General features: G+C 41.4%; 1 non-coding gene across 1 annotated transcript; it reads right to left on the bottom strand.

The window, feature by feature from the left end:
- Positions 1 to 4,690: 4,690 nt before the first annotated feature.
- On the bottom strand, positions 4,691 to 4,796 carry LOC138444521 (U6 spliceosomal RNA). The gene has a single exon (XR_011258538.1). It is a non-coding gene; the product is annotated as a U6 spliceosomal RNA (small nuclear RNA).
- Between the last annotated feature and the right edge of the window lie 2,619 nt (positions 4,797 to 7,415).

The raw sequence follows: 7,415 nt of genomic DNA, 5'->3' as shown, positions 1-7,415 counted from the left end.
TAAATAACTTCAATCTGTCAAATACTGATAAGTGCTGTTAAGAAAATAAAACGGTAATAGAGTTTAATAGGACAAAACCCTGGGGCCAGTGTCCTTCAAATAGGTGAGGAGGGAAGGCCTCTCCACAGAGGTGACATTTACTTTTCATATTTAGCACTTCTGAGACGAGATCTTCCTAGGTTTGTATATGTATTGGGCACCTGATGCATGACTACGGTGGAACAGACCTACTCCAGGAGGAAGGCCACCAGAGTATTCTATATAGGAAGGGTGGCCTGACAGGTGTGTGTCCGAAAGAGTGAGCTTGTAGTGAGGAACACTGGCAGCTGCATGGAATGCAGCTTGGAGCTTTAGACTGGAGGCAGTGAGGCCTGTTGGGAGTCCAGTGGGTAGTGTTCGGGTGCTGACAGGTGGAATTGTATCTATAGGCTTCTGTCTGCAGAGGTAACAATAACCTAGGCCGACTAGCATCAAAGTTAGGATCATAAGAGGCGGAAAACCACAGTAACTGTGCCTGCATACTTTAGGCCAGCCATTCCCTTGGATGGCTCTCCTAGAAAACCCTCCTCACAGAGGTGGAATTCACTTCAACTTTGCCTAAAACTAAAATGCTCGAACTCTTGAACAACAGAGATCAAACCATTCAATCCTAAAGGAAATCAATCCTGAATATTCACTGGAAGGACTGATGCTGAAGCTGATGCTCCAGTATTTTGGCCACCTGATGTAAAGAATGGACTTGTTGGAAAAAACCCTTATTCTGGGAAAGACTGAGGGCAGGAGGAGAAGGGGGCGACAAAGAATGAAATGTTTGGATGACATCAACTTAATGGACATGAGACTGAACAAACTCTGCAAGATAGTGAAAGATAGGGAAGCCTGATGTACTGCAGTCCACGGGGTCATGAGGAGGCTGGCATACTGGAGCAACTGAACAACAACAAAATGCTTGAATTTAGAGTTCAGTACGCTTCTCCTATAAAAGGCCACATAGTAAATATTTTAGGTTTTGCAAGTCATATGGCCTCTATCACAGTTCTTTAACTCTGTGGTTGTAGCTCATGGGCAGCCATAGATAATATGTAAGGGAATGGTCGTCACTATGTTTTAATAAGGCTTTATTTACAAAATAGGCAGCTAACTGGTTTGGTCCATGGGTGGTATCATTTCCCATCTTCTGCTCTATTCTGTCCAGGAGATTCTTTGGATTGTTGTTCTAAACTCTAAAGGAAGGAAATCAATGACTATCTTCCTGTGTATGTATGCATATTGTAAATTATTTTATTTTTTATTTTTATTAAGCAGCAAGTTTAGATTTTATTTCCAGCTCTCTCGGTTCTGATTTTGTGCTTTGTTGGCTAGGGGAACTATCATACTCCATAATCATATAGGTGACAATATAGCGCAGCATGAGAGCAGCCACAGGAATCAGGTGGTCTGGGTTTAAAGTTCATTTAAAGTTCCCTTGCAGCGTGGCTTTACTTCTCAGAGCCTCGGTTTCCTTTTTAATAAATTGAGAGCATCAGACTAAATGACTTTTAAGGACCTGTCTGGCACTAATACCCTAATTCTGGGTACTTTGTTCATCAGCTGGAATGCTAGTGATGTTTGATAAATAGATGCCCAAAGAGAAGAGGCGGAAATCAACCAGATGAGAAATGACTCAGGTCTGGATGAGGGGTTTGGCAGCATGGATGGAGATGACAGCGCACAGATGACAGATGCTTGTAATGTGGTGCCAAGCACACTATTAACATTAAGTGAATGAGTGAGGTTGTCACTGTGAATGACAATTGGATGGATGTGGATACCGTGGGAGAGGAAAGAGTAGAAGATGATCCTGAAAGCTTGAGTCTGAAGGGCAAAGGCTTGAATAAAGGATGGAGAGTTGATGGAGGCAGAACCCAAAACAGTGACTTGGAAGTGAGTTGTAAAGTGAGAACTAAAAGAGTCCGGCTGAAGATCTTTGAAATGTGGGCATGTTCACTATGTAAAGTTGGTCTCTACTTCCCCATCCAATTCTATCTGCTGTACGACTTCTAGATAAACATTCCCCAGCACAGAGCTTTTATCCTGTTATTAGAGAGCTCAGGAAACTGTGGTTCCCCATCACTTATCTTTTTGAACCAGCATTCTAGATCTCTGTAATCTGGTCACCTGAACTTTCATGTCCTATAGTTCCCTTTCACAAATCCTACATTCCTGCATCCTGACATCTTACTGACCTCTGAATATACATGAACTTTTTCACCTTCATGTCTACCTTGAATCACATGCTTTTCTTATCTGCAGTGTACTTCCTCCCTTTTCTTTATGTGTCTGAAATCTGTCTCTCCTTCAAACCTCACTATTATTTTTAATTTTTTTATGCTACCAAGTCCATGGTGGCTTTGTTCTTCCCCAAACTCCCCAGGGCTAATCTTGTGGCCACTTATTTGGTATCTTCCACCTGCCACCTAGAGGCTTCCCAACTGGTGCTAGTGGTAAAGAATCTGCCTACTAATGCAAGAGATGCAGGTTCGGTCCCTGGGTCCAGAAGATCCCTTGGAGTAGGAAATGGCTACCCACTCCAATATTCTTGCCTGGGAAATCCCATGGACAGAGGAGCCTGGAAGACTGCAGTCTATGGGGTTGCAAAGAGTCGGACATGACTGAGCAACTAAGCAGCAATAGCAGTAGCTGCCTAATACAGAAACCCTGTTCCTACAGCACGTCTCTCCTATACAGAAACATGTAGACTGTATGAATTTATAGAGCCTTTTGGTGACTTTGACAATTTCAGTCTCAATTCCCATTTGGGATGACTGAAGCTCACAGAGTGGGTACCAAATGGACTGGAGAGAGGAGTTAAAGACAGGAAAGAACTAGCTTTGAACACCTACGATGCATCAACTGCTATTTTGATATCTTAGAAACACTATTCAGAGAAGGCAATGGCACCCCACTCCAGTACTCTTGCCTGGAAAATCCCATGGATGGAGGAGCCTGGAATGCTGCCGTCCATGGGGTCGCTGAGGGTTGGACACGACTGAGTGACTTCACTTTCACTTTTCACTTTCTTGCATTGGAGAAGGAAATGGCAACCCACTCCAGTGTTCTTGCCTGGAGAATCCCAGGGACGGGGGAGCCTGGTGGGCTGCCGTCTATGGGGTCACACAGTGTCGGACACGACTGAAGTGACTTAGCAGTAGCAGAAACATTATTTCACTTTGCAATGACTCTGCAAAGTCAGTTATATAATCGTGATTTTTATAGGTGAGAAAACTGGTTCAGAATAATTAGGTAACTTGTCCAAGATTACCAGACAATTAAGTGTTGGATCTGGAGTCAGGAGGGATGTATAAGACTGAAGACCACATGATGTGGCTAGAGGAAGCGCAGCACAACATAGAGTTTTGAAGTCAGAGGTCCCCACGTTATTCTGGAGATCAGATGTTAAGATGTCTAACCACACCTGGCTAGAGCAGGTGTTCAATAAATTTTAAGTCATATTTAGAGGATATAATATTTTAATTTTCTCTTTGAACTTCTCATATTACTTAGCAAAGCTACAATTTAGTATTTGAAATATAATTGATATAAGAGCTCTTTGATTTTGTCAAACAATTGGTTTGATTGTTTTCTTTTTCAAAATTGGATGGGTATGCTGTGTTCATATGTCTTCACACAAAAGAAGATCGCCTTCAAGAGCCCTAGAATATGTGGTGTCACGTGTAGGCTGTAATAAGTGCTCTAAGAGCTGTAGTTTCATCACTGCCATTGCTAGCACATGGTGGGTGTTTAACAAAAATATATATTCCATGATGCTAGTGAGTGAATGAGTATGTGCACGAAGTGCCATCGAACATCCTAGCATCACGTTGAGCACATTTACTCCTATTCTGACAATTTTACTGAATGGATCTAGATTCTATTCCAGCTATTCTGGCTAATCACCAAAACTTCTTGTTTGCTATTTGTTAAGTCACAGATTCTTAGGGTACCTCACAGGAGAATCTGATTGATTGGCTCTGGGAGTTTAAGAAGCACCCTGGGAAGTTTTGCTCAACAGACAGGTTGGAGATACCACATATCTAGATGGTGATGACCACCTTCTACTCCTGCGCCTGCCACATACGCTCTCCCTTTAGCTGATGAGGCACTCAGTGGCAAAGAGTCAGGTTTCCTAAGACTGACCAACCACCAGTGGCACTATTGTCCTTCCTTTCACTTCATGATGGTCACGAGCTTCCTGAAGACACTGCCCACTGGAAAGGAGACAGCCACTACTATTCAGGTCTACTTGATGCTAGAAGAGCAAAAGAGAGTGGAGGTAAAGGGAAAGATGAGGGACCCTTCAGGAGGGACCCTTGAGAGGCCACCCTGCCAAAGAAGGCTCTTGATACTTTTGAGTGTTCATTAGGAAAGCACCCTGATAATACCTTTTCTGATGTCAGGCTGGAAATGCTCTTCTTGACAGAGCTTCCAATATGCCATGAAAGTGAAAGTGAAGTCGCTCAGTCGTGTCTGACTCTTTATGACCCCATCGACTGTAGCCTACCAGGCTCCTCCCTCCATGGGATTCTCCAGGCAAGAGTACTGGAGTGGGGTGCCATTTCCTTCTCCAGGGGATCTTCCCGACCCAGGGATTGAACCCAGGTCTCCCACATTCCAGGCAGATGCTTTAACCTCTGAGCCACCAGGGAAGCCAAAAAATATGGAACACTTCACGATTTGCGTGTCATCCTTGTGCAGGGGTCATGCTAGTCTTCTCTGTATCATTCCAATTTTAATATATGTGCTGCCGAAGTGAGCACAATATGCCATGAGGTCACCTTAAACCCCTCTTACCAAACTTTCCATCCTCTATCCCTTGGCCTTAACCTTTCAGATACTGAAAGTTTTCTTGGATCTTCTAAATATCCCTCACATGGCCTGAAGTCAGGCTTAAGGGCAATTCTCAGAAATGTCATGGTGACAAAAGCCACTTTTTGTGAGACAGTCAGTATGTCAGAGGGGAAGCAGGCAAAGTAGTGATATGGGGACTCCAGAGCCATGTTTAGGGGCCAGGAAGCCCTTTGACTGTACCATGATCTCATTCTGCCCTTTTCTTCCTGAGTCAAAGCCTGGCTTTCCTAGACAGGCAGAGATAGACTCTCAGTAAAGTACCAAGCCAAATTCAACTTCTGTTCCAGATTGTGGGAAATATAAACCTAGATGGGTCACCAAGAAAATATGATCCAAAGTATGCTTTGAAAAAATTAACATGCTAAAAAAAAATAGCAAAAAGGTAATTGCAAAAACCTTTTTGATAGCAGTTCATGCTAAAAAAAAATAGCAAAAAGTTAATTGCAAAAACCCTTTTGATATCAGTTCAGTTCTTGAGAATGCAAAGAAAGTTTGAAAGAGTTCTAGCAATATCAAAGAATTCAGATAGATATTATCATTGCTTGACCCAAAAATATTTTAATTAAAAATTTAATACCATTTAATTTTAAGATTAATAAAAATAAATAACACATAGTGCTCTATATAGTTTAGAAACATCCACAGCAGTAGCAATTTGGTTTTGTTTAATTTTTTTAAGTTTTTTGTTTTTGCCTTATGACATATTAGAATGATGGACAGATTTTTTTATTGTGACAAAATGTACATAAATACAATATACTGTCCTAATCATTTTTAAGTATGCAGTTCAGTGGTATTGGACAGATTTTTTTCCTTTTATTTTTTGTGCATTATCTTGCTATATAAGTCTTGCTAATTTTTATTTAGTTTAACTAGGTATTTAAAGATATGTTTTGATGTTGTGTAGATACTCACCTTTAACTAATTTCCAAAACATGTGCCAGTTAACATGTTGTATGTTTCATATGTCTTGTCTCATTTTCTCCTTGCAGGAATCCTCTGAGGAAGGCACTCTTCATAGGTCCCACTTTATAGAAAGCAAAATTAGGGTCAGAGAGGTTGCATAGTTTGTTCAAAGTCACATGGGTCTGAATACCACAGATTGTTCACTTTGCTGAAGACAAAATTAATGCACGTCATAAATCCATGCTTATGTCTCTTAGGTTCTACCACTATTGAAAAAAAAAGTCTGAACAGATAAAGCAAATAGAGACTGACTATTTTATAATTTGTTTTCAGCCTCCCTGGTTACTCTAAATAACTGTCACAAACCAGTATACCCAATGATAAGACAGAACTGTCCCTACTTAACCAAAAATAGAACCATAAACTTTTTATTTGTATACGAAAGAAGGGATCAGCATTCATTCATTATTATGTCGTACTATGGCTAGAACTCAGACACTATAGTCAGACTGTCTGAGTGCAAATCCTGAACTCACACCTTGTTAACTACTACTTCATCTCTCAAAGCCTCAGTTTTTTAATCTGTACAGTGAGACTTAGAGTAATACTTATCTCTTCAGGTTGTGATGATTAACTAAAGTGCCTGATATATTGTTAAATTCTAAATAGAGTCATTCTGATTAGTTACTTGTTCCTCAAACATTTATTGAGTTCATCTTGTATATCAGACACAGGACTGACTTTCACAGATGAGATTAAAGCTTTGCTTTAGCCATTCATACTCTCCAAGGGGTAGACACAGACAAGCAACATATTCTGTTATGGAGAAAATTATAGTGATCTCTACTAAATGGAAGAACAGAGGATAAGAGAGGGAATGGATGGGAGCAGGGGAAAGAGGAGGCTTCAGGGAGGAGGTGGTTTATCCTCAGCTAACATCTACTGCGTTTCTATACTATGCAAAGCAAACTGTGCTAACATTTTGTCTAAGAAAACTATTTAAAAAGAATATTTTAAACGCATAAATTCAAAAAATACCTTCATCCCCCTCAACTAAATTGTAAACAAATAGCAATAACCACTAGGAAAAGAGAGTACTTGAAGCTTTTTAATGATTAAGCAGAACCCTGCTTGCCACTGGTAGTGCTCTGGGCTGTAGACAACTCAGGATTATCTCTGGGTCCTGGAGAGCAGTTCTGTATGAACTGAATCTGACATTCTGAGCTAGTTTCGTAAGTCAATATCATCATTGAAAGGAAGCCATTGATCAATGAAGTGAAGCTACTAAAAATGGATTCCAGCCTGGGAAAAATTCACTGGGGAAGCTGTAAATGTGCCTGGCCTGTAATGGCCAGGCTGGGTTCTTTGTGATTCAAGAGCTGAAGGCTGCTGGCCAGATAAACCCCTAGCAATAACACATCTCACCAGGCTCCAGATCCCCATCACCCACTTGAGACAGAATGAAGGGCAGAAGGAAGGAGCAGGCCTCATTGGAGTAGACTGGGCAGAGCTGGGGTCTGCTGGGACTCAGTGACCATCCTCACGCCCCGGCTAATTCCAGCTTCCCAGAAGCGTGACTCTATAATAAGGGGCTGGTGGTGGCCTTGCCGCGTCTCTGCCCT

This window comes from Ovis canadensis, chromosome 7 (genome assembly GCF_042477335.2).
Source record: "Ovis canadensis isolate MfBH-ARS-UI-01 breed Bighorn chromosome 7, ARS-UI_OviCan_v2, whole genome shotgun sequence".
NCBI classification, from domain to species: domain Eukaryota; kingdom Metazoa; phylum Chordata; class Mammalia; order Artiodactyla; family Bovidae; genus Ovis; species Ovis canadensis.
The sequence above is the reverse complement of the archived record's forward strand: the minus strand, read 5'-3'. Positions and strand labels throughout refer to the sequence as shown.